Here is an 18,238-nt window from a genome sequence, read left to right as displayed (position 1 = left end):
TTGCAGCTCGGGCCCAGCTCTTGGTCAAACGTTGGACGTGTTTCATAGATGATTTTTGTCATTGTAGAGCTGGCTGCTCCACAGATAGCACTGAAATGTGGAAGAAGGACACCAGGCTCTGTCTTATCACCTCCATCTCCAGGGTACGTTATCAAAGCAAAGCCTTCCTACGAGAGGGAATAAGAGCCTTCTTTACTTTGCTTCATTCTACACTCTTCTTGGGGAACCATTTGTCTGGCTAAACACAGACTGATCAGGATGAGCCAGGGAACCTACTCCAAAATCTTCTTTCTTTTTGTCCCCTTGCTCCATAATGTCATCTTCACTATTGCTACTGGCTCTTTTCCAGAAATGAAACACGTTACTCTGTTTTCTGTTCAACCACCCTATCTCCACGGCTTCCTATAAAGATCTCAACCCTCCTTCCAGTCTCACCACCCTTCACAGAGACAGAGAGCAGGTGGATGGTGATCTGCCGTAGTTTTAACACTAGAAACCTTTCCTTTGAATGCAGCAGCTCAGTCGCTGGCCCCTTGAAAACAAAGTAAAGGAAGCCTCGGCGAATTGAATCTGTGTTGTAGGGTGATTGGGAGGATTTCAAAGAGAGGACATTCTGAATGTTGTGCTCTCACATTATCCGCTTAATTTGGACTGATCCCAACTAGGATCTTTGACGACTTTCTACATCCTTCCTGGTGTTTGTCAGGATCATGTACACATGGCCATTGTCGCCGGGACTGGAGAACTGTTCCTTCTGAATGCCTAATTAAGCTCCCATTAGCATTTCTTATAGAGCGCAGATGCAGCCTTTCCATCCCAGCAAACAATGCCATCTGTTGTTCCCGTGCTGTAATTTCCATCTGAAAGTCTGCTCTGGGTTCTATATTTAATAGCAGACATTTGCAACTGCCAGAAAAAGTAACGTTTAAATTTGGCAAGGGGGGGGAGGGAGTTCTCTTCCCCTTTGAAGAAAACATGAGGATGTTTTGTTTCTTCTCTTTGTCAAATGCCAATTTAATGTGAGTGAAGGTTGCAAGACTGAAAACTCAGGAATCTGCACTCCTCTCTCCATGGCACAGGTGCAGCATGAGCCATGACAATGCAAGCTTCCACCACAATTCCCTTTGCCAATGAGCCTCCCCTCTGACCTAAGGGCTGTGTCTACAGAACAATTTTTCTGCAAAACTTTCCTATGGTTGCTAATAGCGGTGCAGCTCTCCAGCGGTAGCAATGCTGGGAATGCTAATGCAGAGAGAGCTTCCACAGCCACTGCTGTTTGTATTACTGTGCTGTCACCTTCTCTGAGCACTGGAGCTCCCCTGGTGATAGCAACTGTAGAAAATATTCTCCAAATACTCAAGTGCAGACGTGGCTCCAGAGAACTGCTTATTTTCCATGGCCTCTTCAGTCCTTGACTTATGTGCTGTGACTGCCAACGAGGAGGCTTTTTTGTGGTGACCCACTCATGAATTTCACGCAGACCACTAAAAGAGCCATCAGCTGATCATAACATTTGTTCACTTCTGACCTGAAGTGGACTGAGATTGGTGACCTAGAGGAAAAAGGCACTGAATCCCTTTACTTAGCCCCTTCAGCAGTGGAGTTTCCCAGGATGGAAATGCTGAGTGAAAAACAGAACCAGGAAAAACAAAAAACATACAAGGAAGCCAACAAAGGTTCTGGGCTGGTTTTAACCTCTCCTGCTACTTCTGAAAAAAATGGCAATGTAACCTACTTCCTTGGTAGCAAGATCGACTTAGATGGGTGACACGAACTGGTGAATATGGGAAATGGGCTAGAAAAAAACCCTATATCTGAAAAACACCAAATTTGGGGAAAGTTAAGATCTAGATTGGAAGTTGGTAACTGGGGGCAATTTCCATAACCGGCAGGACCAAATCCCCTTGAACTTTGGGAAAATTTTGAACCAGCTCCAAAGTCTGTGACTTGGGTCCATCTGAAGTAAACATTAAACTGAACAAATGCAGTGATGACTACTGCTGGTCAAGAAAGAGGGGGAAACATTTCACAAGGATTTTTTTTTTTAATTTTGCTTCTTGGCTTTTGAATTTTGAAAAACAAAAACACTTCAATCCATTGCATAGCTGCTCAAAAAATGGTGTGTGTGTGTGGGGGGGGGGGATTTAGCCAACTTTTCCCTACTTTTTTTCAAATGTCAAAATTTTAATAACTTTTTTTAAATGTCAGGTTGGTTTTCGAATGCTGACCATACAATAGGCAAATCAAAGGAAGGCCGTGGCAGGTATGATGTGTTGTAATAGTGCAGGAGAATTCTCGCCACCGGCAGGATTCTCCACTCTAGATCATGTCCAACGTGTTGGTTTTAAAGTATGGAATGGTTGAAGCCATCTCCAGGAGTGTCCCGTTCTTCCCTTAGGGAGGAGCTGCTCTTGTTTTCTTCCCCAGCTGGAGTCCTTAGAAAATCCTCTGATTTCTGTATGGAGAGAAATGGATTGTTTTTCCACTTGGTTCCTCCCACTGCTTCCCTCCTCACTCTCTCCCTTGCTGTCAGGTGTCCTCAGGTGCAGCTCACTCTGCCTCATTGGATGTCAGATTCGCTCCAGCAGTTTGTCTTATTGTCAGGCTATCTGCCTGTCTGTGTGTTTGTGTTGTGCCCATCACCATGCTGTCTAGGGCTACTGCCTGCCGTGCTCATGCTCCCCACTGCTACTACCATACATGTAGGCAGGTTCCTCCCCATCACAAGAAGGAGTCTGTCAGTTTTCAGGGCTGCTACTCCTTTAGTTTATGATCATGCTGTGCGTGACTGGGAGGCACTTCCTTTAAAACATAGGTCTTAGCCTGTTCCGTAGCCCTGTCCTTTCAGGACCTGGCATTGATTATTGTATAGCACTCAAATATGTTATAGGTGATTTCCAGCAGACACAGAGCTCTACGTGCCATTCCCCAGTGGGGTTACAGTCTCCCTGTCCGAAGGGATGGAACAAATGAGGATGACACGCAGCAGGGTAGAATGAGGAGAGACACATGTTCTATTGGGGCAGGGCTGGCCCACAACATTTTGGCACCTGAGGCGGGGAGCTCAAATGATGCCCCCATGCCTCCTTGCTTGGGCCAAAACTTTGAAAGGTCTCAATTCTGCCTTCTTCCTGTTCTACTCCTCTCATGGTACTGCTCTGCTACCTATCCCAATATAGGAGAACTAACAACTTAAAATGCCTTGTTCAAAAATTTTAAGTAACACTTAACTTTCAAGTTTCAGTGGTAGCCATGTTAGTCTGTATCAGCAAAAAAACCAAGGACTCCTTATTTTTTTTACTTAACTTTCAAACGCCTGCACAGCAAATGTAACTTTTCTTGTCTGCATAGTAAACACTGGCATTTTTATCTGTTTGAATAATCAAAGTGGTGCTTTCCGTGCCTTCTTGGTTGCAAAGATTTGAACTGCTTCCTGAAGGTCCACAGTCTGGGCCAGCTCATGCTTTATTGAGATGGTTGCAAAGCCAACCAGCCTCTCCTGTGTCACTGTGGAGCGTAGATGTGTTTTTATTAACTTCAGCTTGGAGAAGCTGCATTCTCCACTGGCAACTGTTACAGGAAGTGTTAGAAGAATGCGCAGAGCAACAAAAGCATTTGGAAAGAAGGTGGTCAGCTTATTTGTGCACCTATATTCCAGAACAGCCTTTGGAGTTGATCCTGCTGAAATGTATCTAGAAAGGGCTTTCAGTTCATCACCTAAATCACTCACATCAATATTGCGCACGTCATCATGTGTCAACACTGTCTCTAGTGCCCTGCATTGTTGGTGTAGGTCTTCTTCAAGTATAGTGAGGAGTAATGGAATATCATACAACATCCCAAATAACACTGCTGCGTTCCCTGAGCTGCATGAAACGTTCTTCAACTGACTGTATTGCACAATCTAGCACCTGGTTAAAGAATTCAACTTTGAACTGTTGTTTGGGATCTCTTATGGGATTATCCCGTGCCTCGTAATCAAAATGGCTTCTTCTTCGGTGACTCTTGTATTCTTGAATGGGTGGGAAAATAGCTGCAGTGTGAAGTTCCTCTGCCAACTTCTGTGCACTCTTCAGAACGTTTTGAAATCCCTCATCTGACCCGTAAGACGGTAGGTATGACTTTGCTTTGTCCAGTTGTTCCATTGCTCCAGATATATCAAGGTCAACGCCTTGGAGTCTCTTGCTTACAACATTTATTTCAAACAATATGTCATGCCACAACACTAAGCCACACAGAAATTTGAAGTTATGTATGTTTCTGGTGATTCCATTTCCCTCAGTCACTGTTCTCCCACAAACAGTTCCTGTCATAGCATTATCCTCCATAATGGCAACTATGGCATCATCTATCTTCCCAACTTGGTGTTTGATAGGCTTTATCGCCTCCACTCGACTTTCCCATCGTGTGTCACTCAGTGGTTTCAGTGACAGAGAGGATGTTCCCAGATGTTGCTTCAAAATTTGCCATTGATGAATTGATGCAGAGAAAAATACACGGATGCTTTGAATTACATTAAAAAATTCAGCAGCCTCACTAGAAGCTGATGTTGCATCACTGATCACCAAGTTCAATGAATGAGAACTGCATGGGACAAAAAAAGCTCAAGGGTTTAACTCTCGGATCTGTGTCTGCACTCCTCTGTTCTTTCCTCTCATGTTGGCACCATTATCGTAGCCCTGACCTCTCATGTCAGCTATCGCAATTCCCATATCTTCCAGCTTTTTAAGAAGCACATTTGTCATACCAGCTCTTGTAGTATCATCAAAATGTCAATAAATTCTAGAAAATGCTCTCTGACAGTCACCATTGCAGGGACATTTTCACTAGGTTCTGTTGTTACAAAACTCACCATTAAAGTCATTTGTTCTATATGGCTGATGTCAGATGTGCAGTTCAGAATAACAGAGTAATATCTTGCTGACTTCAGATTTGCCACAAACTTCTGTTTGACTTTTGTTGCCAGTAACTGGATGATTTCTTTTTGAATTGTTTATCCAAGCTAGTGTTTGCAATAAAAACAGTATGCAGCATTCTGGGTTTTTGCGTACATAAGCCATGGCCTCTCCACTTTGTCACCACTGGGGATTTCACACCAGTAATGTGTTGGATGGAAACTTCTATTGTCATTGTCTTTGGGGTACATGAAGTTTTTCACTTGCTGTGGCCCATGCAATACATGGAAGTCCCTCAGGCTACTACTCAAATGCGTCCACAGTCTTGGATCATCTAGACTTGAGGAACTAAACTCAGCAGCAGCTGTTTCTTGCACCTCCACCACACTCTTCTCTCATCTACAATTTTCTTCAGGAATGTGCATGGTTAAATCCATTTGATATGGATGCTGCAGTAGCTGCCAGGTCACCTGCACTCTGACTAATTGGAAGATCAGGCATCTCCTCACCCCTCACATCCTCACTGGGGCCGTGAACATTTGTGTCTATGTATCTCAGGAGAGCTCCTTCCTGCTTAGATAGAAAAGTTTCCTTTGCTTGCTTGCTTTTTCCAAATGCTTCCCCAGAGGGGTGTCTTCTTTCACTCATGACTGCTGTTCTGTGCCAGCTATAATGGCTCTCAACACTCAGTTGAAGGGGACAAATAAGCAGGCTGGTAGCAGGGCCTGAGTGAGGGAAGATATCAGCGTCTTAAGGGCCTAACTGGCTCCTACTACTTCAGCTGACTGCCTGTTCTCCTCAAGTGGGTTCAAGGGAGCAGCAGGAAACAGGAAGCTCCCTGAGAAGCTGATGTTAATCAGTCCAGGCTCCTGGGGGAGCCAGAGAGGTACATAAGAGGCTCCTCCTCCTCTCTCTCCCTGCAGCTCCTGCTGCTTTCTGTTATTCTCTCTCACCTTTTCTCCTGCCTGCCTGTTATGTCTCTTGTGCCCTCCTTCCTCCAGCACAGCACTCCCCCATCTCCGTGCATCTAGAGCAGACAGAATACATATGCACCAGCAGCAGACACAATTTTCTACATGCTGGGTCCTAGTGGCACACCCCACAGTCTGGCACCTGAGGCGGCCGCCTCAGGTCACCTCATGGTAAGGCCAGCCCTGTATTGGGGATTGCACTCCAAGTGTCTGAGCCCTGGTCTACACTACAAATGGGTCGAAAACTAGGTACGCGCCAGCCACGTGAATAACGAGCGTAATTCGAATTCACCCCCCCCCTTACTACCTTACAGATGCAGATGCGCGTCCGCGGCCGACTCAAGGCTCCTCCAACTCCTCTCCGCCTCCTCCGCGCCAGGGAGTGGAGTTCGAGTCAGTTTCGAAACTATCGCTCGATCGATCATAGATCAGACGCTCAAGTTCTCAAAACGAACTCGTCGTTCGCTCTGCAGATAAAGCGTGTAAACGTGGCCTGATTCTACTCACAGTTACACTGGTGCCAATCAGGAGTAACTCCACTGAAATCAATTGAGTTACACCAATGTAAAGCTGGCATAAGAGAGATCAGCATTAGGCCTCATGTGTTGGATGAGGGACAGAAGCACCTTCCAAGACATGAATTTGCAAAAAGCTGTTCTGAGCAAAACTGAAGAAATGGGGGAATCCCTTGTAAGAGGGGATGAAACCCTTCCCCCTCAGACCTTCTGTGAGTGACAACTGATACGAATTACCCCTCCCCTTTCTCTGGATCAGTTATAAAAGGATGGATGTCAGTCTGGGTTCACACACAGCTTGCGGAGATAAGGACTTTGCCAGCCTGCGCGGGTAGCAGTTGGAAACTGCTCTGAGAATTAACAATTACTTCATTACACTCCTCGATGATTCTGTTATAGTCTGGAGCAGCTGGATGAGACTCAACCACAAAGGGAAAAATCAATTTAGTTTTGTCTTTAAATGTTGCCGTTGTTCAACAGATGTTTTCTAGGTGCCACAGCAGCCACCTTGCTTGAGATTCCACTTGTCATCCGCAGCAGCTCATTAAACTAATTAACAGGGTATTTCATCCATTTGAAGCAGCAGCTTTGCTGGAAGCTAGAAAATGGCAGAGTTCTAAGGGTTAATTTTCACTCGTCTGGTACAGCATGGTCAAATTACAGATCGGCAGTTACAGACTGGTAAGTCTAACGTCAGTATCGGGCAAATTAGTTGAAACAATAGTAAAGAATAAAATTGTCAGACACATAGAAGAACATAACTTTTGGGGCAAAAGTCAACATGGTTTCTGTAAAGGGAAATCATGTCTTACTAATCTATTAGAGTTCTTTGAAGGAGTCAACAAACTTTTGGACAAAGGGGATCCAATGGACATAGTGTACTTAGATTTCCAGAAAGCCTTTGACAAGGTCCCTCACTAAAGGCTCTTACGTAAAGTTGTCATGGGATAAGAGGGAAGATTCTTTCATGGATTGATAACTGGTTAAAAGACAGGGAACAAAAGGTAGGAATAAATGGTTAATTTTCAGAATGGAGAGGGGTAACTAGTGGTGTTCCCCAAAGGTCAGTCCTAGGACCAATCCTATTCAACTTATTCAGAAATGATCTGGAGAAAGGGGTAAACAATGAGGTGGCAAAGTTTGCAGACGATACTAAACTGCTCAAGATAGTTAAGACCAAAGCAGACTGTGAAGAACTTCAAAAAGATCTCACAAAACTAAATGATTGGGCAACAAAATGGCAAATGGAATTTAATGTGGATAAATGTAAAGTAATGCACATTGGAAAAAATAACCCCAACTATACATACAATATGATGGGGGCTAATTTAGCTACAACTAATCAGGAAAGAGATCTTGGAGTCATCGTGGATAGTTCTCTGAAGACGTCCACGCAGTGTGCAGCGGCAGTCAAAAAAGCAAACAGGATGGTAGGAATCATTAAAAAAGGGATAGAGAATAAGACGGAGAACATCTTATCGCCCTTAAATAAATCTATGGTACGCCCACATCTTGAATACTGTGTACAGATGTGGTCTCCTCATCTCAAAAAAGATATACTGGCATTAGAAAAAGTTCAGAAAAGGACAACTAAAATGATTAGGGGTTTGGAATGGGTTCCATATAAGGAGAGATTAAAGAGGCTAGGACAGGGGTTGGCAACCTCTGGCATGCGGCTCGCCAGGGTAAGCACCCTGGTGGGCCAGGCCAGTTTGTTTATCTGCCGCTTCGGCAGGTTTAGCGGACCGCAGCTCCCACTGGCTGTGGTTCACCGTCCCAGGCCAACGTGGGAGGCTGCAGCCAGCACATCCCTCGGCCAGTGGCACTTAAACAAACTGGCCCAGCCCACCAGGGTGCTTACCCTGGCGAGCTGCATGCCAGAGGTTGCTGACCCCTGGGCTAGGACTTTTTAGCTTGGAAAAGAGGAGACTAAAGGGGGATATGATAGAAGTATATAAAATCATGAGTGATGTGGAGAAAGTGAATAAGGAAAAGTTATTTACTCATTCCCATAATATAAGAACCAGGGGCCACCAAATGAAATTAACGGGCAGCAGGTTTAAAACAAATAAAAGGAAGTTCTTCTTCACATAGCACACAGTCAACCTGTGGAAGTCCTTGCCTGAGGAGGTTGTGAAGGCTAGGACTATAACAGGGTTTAAAAGAGAACTGGATAAATTCATGGATGTTAAGTCCATTAATGGCTATTAAGCAGGATGGGTAAGGAATGGTGTCCCTAGCCTCTGTCAAAGGGAGAGATGGATGGTAGGGTAATAGTCACTGGGAGGGATAGCTCAGTGGTTTGAGCATTGGCCTACTAAGCCCAGCGTTGTGAGTTCAATGCTTAAAAAGGCCATTTAGGGATTGGTCATACTTTGAGCAGTGGGTTGGACTAGATAACCTCCCCTTCTAAACCTGATACTCTAAGATTACCTGTTAGGTTCACTCCCTGTGGGGTACCTGGTAGTGGCCACTGTCAGTAGACAGGATACTGGGCTGGATGGACATTTGGTCTGACCCAGTACAGCTTTTCTTATGTTAAATCCAGGGAGAAAGGATTTAAAATAGTTTGATGTACCATAGCTATTATTTAGTGCATATAGTCCCTGTTAACTGTAGTGACAAGATGTTATTCCATTTCTACTCTGGAGGAAGTATGGGACTGTATTTTAGCATGCAGCTTTTTATTGGGATTGTTGCTTCAATAAATCCTCATCTCCTCCTCTCCCCACACTCTGCAGAATGGGCCCTGCAGGCAGTGCCGCCTTGTGAGTCAACAGCATGAAACAGGGACAAGCAGAGGCATAAATAACTATGGTAGGAAACTCACAGAGAACTTTTCTGGGTTAGAGCAAAGGGCTTCCAGGCAGCCCTTCAATACTCTGGACTTGGTTTTAGAGAAGCCCCGCACACTTTGGGGACAGGATATTTTCACTGGGTCACTAGCCCAGCTGGATGTGTTCAATAAAGTTGCTAGTTCTTCACTGTAATATTGACCCTTATTGTAAGCTACCTACTGAAAGCAGAAGGGTATAAGCCTAGGGAAGTGAAGGAGGTGATGGGAGAAGAGAGGGGAAGTCCTCCCCCTGTGCCCTAGACACACCTTTTCAGCTGAGATGCACTTTGTTTAGAATTAGAGTACATTATTTTTCAAGAGAAAAAAATCCAGGCTGTGGAGCAAATTTCAAATGCCAGTTTTTCAAAAGACTCTAGCCCAAATATGGCATGCCACCACTGCTTCTACTAATGATCAATTAATGGTCTTATACAGTGTAAGTGCTTTTCACCAGAGATCTCAAAGCACTTTACAAATGAGGTAACTATTATTATCCCCATCTTTCAGATAGAAAAACTGAGGCACAGAATGACAAAGCAACTTGCCGAAGGTCACTCAACCGACCAGTGGCAGAGACAGGAATAGAACCCAGCATCCCATTCCAGTGTGCTATGCATATTTTGAAGCAGATGTGGCCATTTAAAGTTTTGTTTTACTTTAAATGTCCCATACGTTAAAGCAGCTGAAAAATCTCAGTGCAAACATGGGCGATTTAAGAAATCAGCACTGACTTTGGCTGAAGCTTTTACCACTCTGACCTTGTGTTTGTGATTACTGTGCTGGACCGGAGATGGCTGTGCTGGGCACCAGGAGGGCACAATATGCTATTTCTCCTTCATTAAGTGGAGGCCAGTGAGGGGCATATTAGGTTCAATAATTTTACCTGCACTGAACTGGAGAGGTTTGGTGGCACTCACTCCCCAGCACATTTTTTTACACCTAGGACGAGAGCAGCGGGGCTCTGCAGGTCAGGATTGAGGTGGCTCCACAGCACAGTGTGGGAAGCCCAGGACCAGAGTAGCACGGGCTGCACACCAGGACTGAAGTGGATTGGCAGCGTGGTGTGGGAGGCGCAGGGCCTGTTGCAGGGTGGGGATTAAGGGGCATTATACCAGTGCTATATGGGGCTTCAATAGCAGGGGATGCCGCAGAGCAGGACAGAAATGCTTTGCCGAGCGCTGCCAGGGGAGCCCAGCAGGAGGAAGGGGAAGGTACAAAGGTCAGGATGCAGGTGCATTGGCAGAGCTGTGGTGGAGGACCCGGCCGGAGGACAAGCCTGGAATTAGGGTTAGGTGCAGGCTAGGATTGAAATCCAGCCATGCTTCGCTATGTGTTAAAGCTCCCTTGGGTGCCCCGTCCTTAGGGTGACCAGACAGCAAGTATGAAAAATCAGGACAGGGGGGTGGGGGGTAATCGGAGCCTATATAAGAAAAAGCCCCCAAAATCGGGACATCTGGTCACCCTACCCGCCCTGCTCCGCTGCCTTTACCCCTTCAGCCTGATTACAGGCTCCTCTACCTTTAAGAATCACAGCTGGGGGAGGGACTCCAGCTGCTTCAGCCCCGCCCTACAGACTCCGTCCTTGACTCCGCCCAGCAGCAGCTTCCTCTAATCCCATTGGCCGACTCCGCTATTGCACCCGCCCCTCCCTTCCTCTGGCTGTCACCCCCGATCAGTCACAATGCCGCAGCTCTGATTGGCTGCCCTGGCCCTGCTGGCTGGTGTCTCCTCCTCCCGCTTGGAAACTAGTGGGTGTCAAGCCCCTGGTGTTACATTGTATCCAGTGAGTGGGAGTTACCGGGCGGGGGGGGCAGCATGGGCTCCAGCCCGCCGCGGGATCGACACTGACCTGGGGCGGGCAGATCGCTGGCCTGTGAGTATCTGGGTAGATTCATCTCCATCCCCCGTCCTGCTTGCAGGGGGTGCGGAGAGGCGAATGCAGGCTCCCGGCTGTGAGAGTTAGTGCCCAGCGCCTGGGATAGCGCACGAGAGGGCGCAGCAAACTCTTGTCTGTGCGGTTGCAAACATGTCATTTGCAAAGTGCTTTGAAGAGGGGGGGATCTGCGAGGAGGAGGGGAGAGAATGGGAGCAGTCCCTTCTCTGCTGCGTGCAGTGCCTGGTAGTAGGGTGACCAGACAGCAAATGTGAAAAATTGGGACAGGGGGTGGGGGAGTAATAGGAGCCTATATAAGAAAAAGACCCAAAAATCGGGACTGTCCCTATAGAATCGGGACATCTGGTCACCCTACGTGGTGGAGAGAGCTTTGATCGCAAAGGGACGCTGGAGGTGAGGGCAGGGTGTTTCCCCAGGTTTTTCTCCTATTCAGTTCCCGTCAGTAAATCATTTCAAGAGGCTCTGAGAAAGAAGTGTCTGCAGTTAATGATGAGAGCCAGAGAGAGATTAGTTGATGTCTTTTCCCTCTTTCAGGAGTGTTTGGATAATCTTGGAAGAACACTTCCTGGGGTGCTTTTTGTTGTTCTTTTTATTGAGCCTGGATGGAGATTACTTTTACAGATTGGGGTTTAAGGCCGGGGAGAGGTTTAGGAAGAAAATCCTTTTTTCTCTCTGACTGACCCTGTAGCGCTGAATTTGCTACAACAGCTGCTCAGTTTACTACACATATTTGTGTCTGTGCACCTGAATGTTCAGGTTTTGTCTGCCAAGCCCAAGACCAGGATAGTGTCACAATCCTCTCTTAATAGGTCTAAATTCACGTTTATTAAAATGTGTAGCTGGGGCATGGAAAGACCCAACAATAAGGTGTCAGACTGTTCGGTGCTAGCGTGAACCCAGCATGCTGTCTGTGGATACTTGGATGTATTGCTCCCTTGTAACCCTGGAGCACCGTACAGGTTGTACACTTAGAACATTAGCAGTGAAATATTTCAAATGCTTGAGGCATTTGGCTTTTTAGAACAAAAAGCTGCCGTTTACACCTAGCCTATGAATACAGCAACATTTATTCATTTTTTCTTTGACTCTAAATATATCTCTGTAAAACTACTTACGGCTCAATGGACCCTGCTCTAGTGATCCTCCTGATAAAATAATGAGCTGGAGAAATAGCAGCAGCAACACAATTCTGAAAGTTTGCAATTGTGTGTAAATGGCTGATTCAATCTGGCTGAGTGTTACAGCTCCCTGTTCTGTTAGGACAGCATCTGCCATGTCACCCTGGCCTTCCCTGGGGCTCTCTTGTACTTCAAAAGTTACAGCTATTTTTTTCATAAGCCCATTAACACTGTTTGATTTCAGTCTTCTTTACTCCAAAGAAAACAAACTCTGAGCTCAGTACAATCACTCCTTTCAGGAGGAGACATCTGTCCATTATGGACACCTATCCATATGGTGACAGCCTGTCTGTTCAACCTCTCTCCTCCTCCTATGAGTGCCTGGGTGATTTCTCCTCTTGTGACCGCATACCTGGAGTCACCTCCTGGATCCTGTATACCTTGTAGGGTGACCAGTCAGCAAATGTGAAAAATCGGGACGGGGATGGGGGGTAATAGGAGCCTATATAAGACAAAGGCCCAAAAACCGGGACTGTCCCTATAAAATTGGGATATCTGGTCACCCTAATACCTTGCAACCCCATTCGCTATTCTTCAAATCCCTCCTCCAAATGCACTTCTCTCACTCCAGCACAGACACATGGTCCCAGAAAAAACAAGTGACTTCACTTTTACTGTCTAAACCTCCCTCTCTTCCTCACCCTACCCCCTTACTGAACATCACAAGACACAGGAAGAGAAACCCCTTGTTCGTCTGTAAAGCATCAGGTACAGTGCTGTATAATTAGGAACACATAGCCACCACAAGTGCTAGTGATTGCCATCCTACTGGTGATCCCTTCAGTGTGGACATAAAGCATGCTGGGGTGGGGGAGCGGGGGAGAAGATGTGGGAGAAACTTGTGCTGCCTATTTTACCTGCCCTGCTCTCATTTTCCCCTTCCTACTCCTGTTAGCCCATCCTGGGTCTCCTCTCCCCAGAATCTGGCTGCTGTTGGTATAGGAACTTTTTTTTTCGCAGCTCTGGAAGAGCCTCCCATTATCTTTTTCCCTCCTCTGTTTGCTGGTTCAAATCGAATCATATCTGAAAACAAATCATGTCTCCTTCATCTCTTTAATTTCTCTTGCCATTTGCTACCATTTATCTCCGTTGATGAGGTGTGTTGGGATGAGGTTTGTATGGAGGTTTGTGGTGCGCAGTAAAGGTGCATGGGGTAGCGACGGCTTGCAGCGTTCCTCTTTAAAGTAGTCTCACTGTCTCATTATGTATATTATTGGAGTGCTGAGGAGTCCAAGTCATGAACCGGGACTCTATCGCACTGGGAGCCGTACAAACACTGAACAAAAAGATGGGTCCTTGCCCTCAAAGAAACAAGATTCTTGTGTCCAAACCCAGCACCAAATTAACTCCAAAAGGCTAACATCCAAACCGTCATGTAAACGTACACGACTTGAAGCAGCCCGGTTTTAAATGGCTCACGTGATGGGGTTTGCACCTAAGAAACCTTCACTGCATGTGTAGAAAAGAAGAGAGGAGGCCAGTTTAATATCATACCAGCGAAGGAGCAGGGTAGTTAAGTGTATGAGAGAGATGGCTCAGGGGCAGATTTACTCTGTGTGCTGTGTGTGCTATATGGTTTCGTGGTGCAGGAGGGAGGACCATGACCTTGCCATGTAGAGTCAAGGCCAAGAAGGAGTATGACTTCTTGTTGTTGAGTGATGATTGTATTACTACCCCTGCAGGGGAAATTGCCTCCTGTACAAACTCATTGGGACTCAAAGTAATCTTCCCTGGTGGCCAGTAATGTTTTTAGGAAACGTTTATTGGGTGATGGAATGGAACAGGAGAGGCATTATGTGGTGGCAACTTGTCTGTGGGGGTGGAACAGCACAGGCAGAACCTGGTCAGATGTGGAGGGAGATGGGAACAGGACACAAGGGTACAGGTCAGGCAGGCCCTGGCCACATGTATGCGTTAAGTGGACCAGGAGGAGCAGACCTGGCCTGGGGTGGGTCTGTGGTGTTGGAATTGCTCACTGGACGGATGGGTTGCTGAAAGGGTCAGGTTAGAAATACAAATGTCAGAGCTTATTACCAAGAGCCAGATATATTCTCATTCTTTATAGATTGTAATTGAATTGAGGCAAATGTAGTCAACATTGCTTAAACTGTGGCTGCTAGAATGCCTGCTAGGATGTATTTAGCAGTAACAAGCTGCGTCAGCCCCCCGGCAGGCCCTTTAACCACTATCGCATCAATGTATCTTTGCTCATCAAGTTTTACATCCCCATGGTGGCTGTTAGCACCAGTCCAGTGAGCAAGGGCTGCTGCATCATCCCTTCCACTGGAGCATGGGTACGTTGCTTCCCTTGTCCTAGAATAGTGTGACTGAGCCATCCCCAACTTGCCTGCTTGCAAACGTTTATACTCAGGAGAGATCACCAGTTCTATCTGATAACCTATCAGCCCGAGGCCAGGCAAGCTTCATACTGCAGCCCATTGGAAGTCCCTTTGATTTATTGTTGATTGGTGCAGAGGTGAGCGTAAAACACCATGTAAGGTAACATGAGCAGCTGTGATACTGCTGACCCAGTAATTCATGGGTTGATGCCACATGTAGCCCTGAAGAGTTATTTCGGAACCCTTTATCTCTCAGAGTAACACTCCCACCTCCTTTAATCCTTGCTAAGAATGTTTTTTAATTTCTAAATCTTCCCTTCTGGCGGGGGGAAGGGTCCCTTCTTGTTCTCCTTAAAGTCTTTAATCTCCTTCAGGGGTTGGCATTTTTGCTGGCCAGTGCTGAATTCCCACCAGTGCCCATCAACACCAGTGAGTAATCATCTACGGTGACATGAGGTCCTCCCATCTTCACAGACTTGCGTGGGGTGCTGAACCCCTTCCAGTGTCTGGAAATTGTACCAAGATCTCCTGGCAGAGCAATACAGAGCATCAGGTTATCTCACTGGGAGCTGAATTTAAATTCTGGATTGAAAGCTGTCAGGAGAATTGGGCCTTGCTGATAAGAAAATACATGGTAGAGGCTCTGATTGACCCCATCAGCCAAGTCCCCTACTTTGCCAACAAACTTGTTTGTGCTGGTAGTCAGGGGTGGCCTGTGAGCAGAGGGCAGGAAGATCTGCCTGTCCCCTAAAGTTGCAGCATCTTCAACAGTCACTCTGCCATCACCTCAATGGACCACCTCTCGCCCAGTGCACATCCACTGGGAGCTGCATGGTTCGGTACCACGTGCGGGCACCTCTCCTTCTAAGTGTAGTAGCCGCTAGGCTCTCTTTCAGGGGACTCTGTCCTGGAGATGGACGCTGGGATCAAATGGGTCATTTCCATTCCAGGCACCCGTGAGCTTGATTTGGGAGGTGGGCAGGGGGAATGGAGACATGCTCTAGCTTCATCTGCCACTCTGCCTCATTTCACAAATAGATTGTGATGGATCTAGCTGAATGGAATTCATTCCCTCATTGAGCTGGAAGGCAGGTTTGGGGGCGGGGGGGAAGCTCACAGCAGCTCCTGAAATGAATTTCAGGCTTTGAAAAGATCTGCTGGGCTGAGACATTAAAAAGCTTTTGTCCACAGCCTTAACTATTGCTCAAAACATGATTTCTCCTGGTTGAATAATGGCAAAAGGATGGGGGGAGGGGTATCCCCCGCACTACAAAGTCAGAGGGTTTAATAATGAGCAAAGACTAATCCACCTTTATTGCCTCTGGAGGTGGCTTAATAAGAAAGTTTACAGAGTGTTCACTGCGGCGGGTGGGAGCAGGTTGGTCTACACACAGGCTTGCACCGGTTTAAGTGAAGGTGTGTTCTTAAACCAGGTTTGTCTACAGACAGTCTTATTTTGGTCTGAAGGGGGCTTATTTTGGTTTAGCATACTCCATTTTTATAGGCGGCACCAGAATCCCCTTTTCCTCCTCCCCTGCCAGATGCAATAAGAATTCTGCTTTCCGCTCAGTACCGTGTGAAACATAGCTCATAGTTTTTGAGACCCAGGCATTTAATAAGCCTTTGGTACTGGAGTCACTGCAAGACATGAGGGAAGGTTGGTACAACATGATGGAGCATGTTCCTGGACAGGCTGGAATATGAAATATTGATGGCCAGAGCACATTTCTGAGTTCAGATCCATGTGCATAAGCATGCAGAAGTTCAGATGCTTGCCCAGACCTTCTCCAGACAATCCCTGCAGATTTGGGCTTGGAAAACCACATGGTTGCTGTTTTAGTTGAATCGGTACAAGTGGAACAGCATTTTTCATGATATTTCTGCCTCCTATCCAGGAAGTGCAGGGCTGCCATGAAAACATGAAATAAGGAGGAAAAAATTGTCAATGGGGATCTTTCAGATGGCAAAGATTTGGGTTGAGTCAGAGCTTCAATTTTTTGGTCTGGTTGGCCCTCCCTGCTTCAGGTGCCTATTTCTGAATGTGATGTGTTTATAAAAGAAAGGTACTGTAGCGTGCCAGTGAGCCAGTTTCTGCTCTGTTACACTGATGTGAATCCTAAGGGCTTGTCTGCACTACCGGCTAAACCGGCACCACTGCAATCAGTGCAGCAGCATCAACTTAGTGCAGTGTTTCCCAAACTTGGGATGCCGCTTTTTAGGGAAAGCCCCTGGCGGGCTGGGCCAGTTTGTTTACCTGCCGTGTTTGCAGGTCTGGCCAATCGCGGCTCCCACTGTCTGCGGTTCGCTGCTCCAGGCCAATGGGAGCTGCTGGAAGCGTCAGCCAGTACGTCCCTCAGCCCACGCTGCTTCCAGCAGCTCCCATTGTCCTGGAGCAGCAAACTGCGGCCAGTGGGAGCTGCGATCGGCTGGACCTGCGGACGGGGCAGGTAAACAAGCCGACCCGGCCCACCAGGGGCTTTCCCTACACAAGCGACGGCCCGACTTTGAGAACCACGGATCTAAGCTACATCAACTTAAGTTGCATAATTTATGTAACTTGACTAGTGTAACTTAGATCAACTTTTCTCATTAGTGTAGAGCAGGCCTGAGTAATGCCACTGACTGCAAGGGAGTGACGTTGCCTGAATCACAGGGTGCAAAATGACAGTTGCATCTTCTCTGGATTAGTCCTTGTCTTAGGACAGAGGAGAGGGAACCAAATTTACAGATAGGAGCAGAGCCCTGACTTCTATGGAGTTACTCTAGATTTATCCAGCTGTAGTTGAGAACAGAGTGTGACCCCTGGAGTGCAGCATCCAATGACGCAGTGGTTGTGAACTAACACCTTAATAGAAGGTCCATGGCTGGAAGCAGGTGTAGTGTCTCTTTAACCTGGCAGGATACTTCTGTCCATTCTATCTGGCAACTGGCCAGGATTCACTGTCAACATTTTCTGTATTGCACTAAGTGTGGGTTGCTATTTTTATTCCTCTCATCTCAAGTACTATTTCCTGGAAGATGTAATTAGTAACAAGTGTGTCTGTTTGGGGCCAGCCTAAGGGGACAGGAGTGTATTGCTGCAGCCAGAACATAGGGAGCTGTGAAAGTTTGCTGTTGAAGGCAGATCCCCTAGTATGTGCAGAGACAGACCAGTGTCTACTGAACAGCAGTTTGGAACCTACAAGGAGGAGTATATATTCCAGAGATGTTGAGCTGTTTATGTGCAGTGACGTGAAAGTGGCATATATGCACCAAACCTTTAAAACTCCAATTAGAGCTGCTGCTGTCATCTCCAAAAGGGAGGATTTATTCCCCTATCTTGTCTATTTGCCATCTCCCTTCTGGCTTTCTCGGCAAGATTTGTTTTCCCCATGGTGTCTGCTATTTTTGATTCCTGTCCAAATGTTTGATCCAGGTCTTCTTGAGTAATGGACTATGTGAATAATTGAACCTCACATTTAAAGGCGCACATCATCCTAACCCATTTTACAGACTGTGTGTGTGTGTGTACACGGGAGGAATCAGTTTCCCTAATGTGGAAATGCAGCCATGTCTGGTGTGCAATGGGCAACTCTTTTAACAGTGCAGCTGTTCAGGACAGGAAGTGAAG

The 18,238-nt window shown here is 46.5% G+C and overlaps 1 protein-coding gene across 5 annotated transcripts in view; it reads left to right on the top strand.

The window, feature by feature from the left end:
• The first annotated feature begins 7,044 nt into the window (after positions 1-7,044).
• Positions 7,045-18,238, top strand: part of KLHL25 (kelch like family member 25) — a 30,928-nt gene continuing 19,734 nt past the window's right edge. The window contains exon 1 of one of the 5 annotated variants that reach the window (XM_039490176.1): positions 7,045-7,062. The gene's annotated coding sequence lies outside the window, so the exon portion shown is untranslated. Of the gene's footprint in view, positions 7,063-10,951; positions 11,091-18,238 lie in introns of those variants that run through there. The other 4 variants (XM_039490172.1, XM_039490170.1, XM_039490178.1 and 1 more) reach the window with 4 other exon arrangements.

This window comes from Mauremys reevesii, linkage group 10 (assembly GCF_016161935.1).
Source record: "Mauremys reevesii isolate NIE-2019 linkage group 10, ASM1616193v1, whole genome shotgun sequence".
NCBI classification, from domain to species: Eukaryota; Metazoa; Chordata; order Testudines; family Geoemydidae; genus Mauremys; species Mauremys reevesii.
The sequence above is the reverse complement of the archived record's forward strand: the minus strand, read 5'-3'. Positions and strand labels throughout refer to the sequence as shown.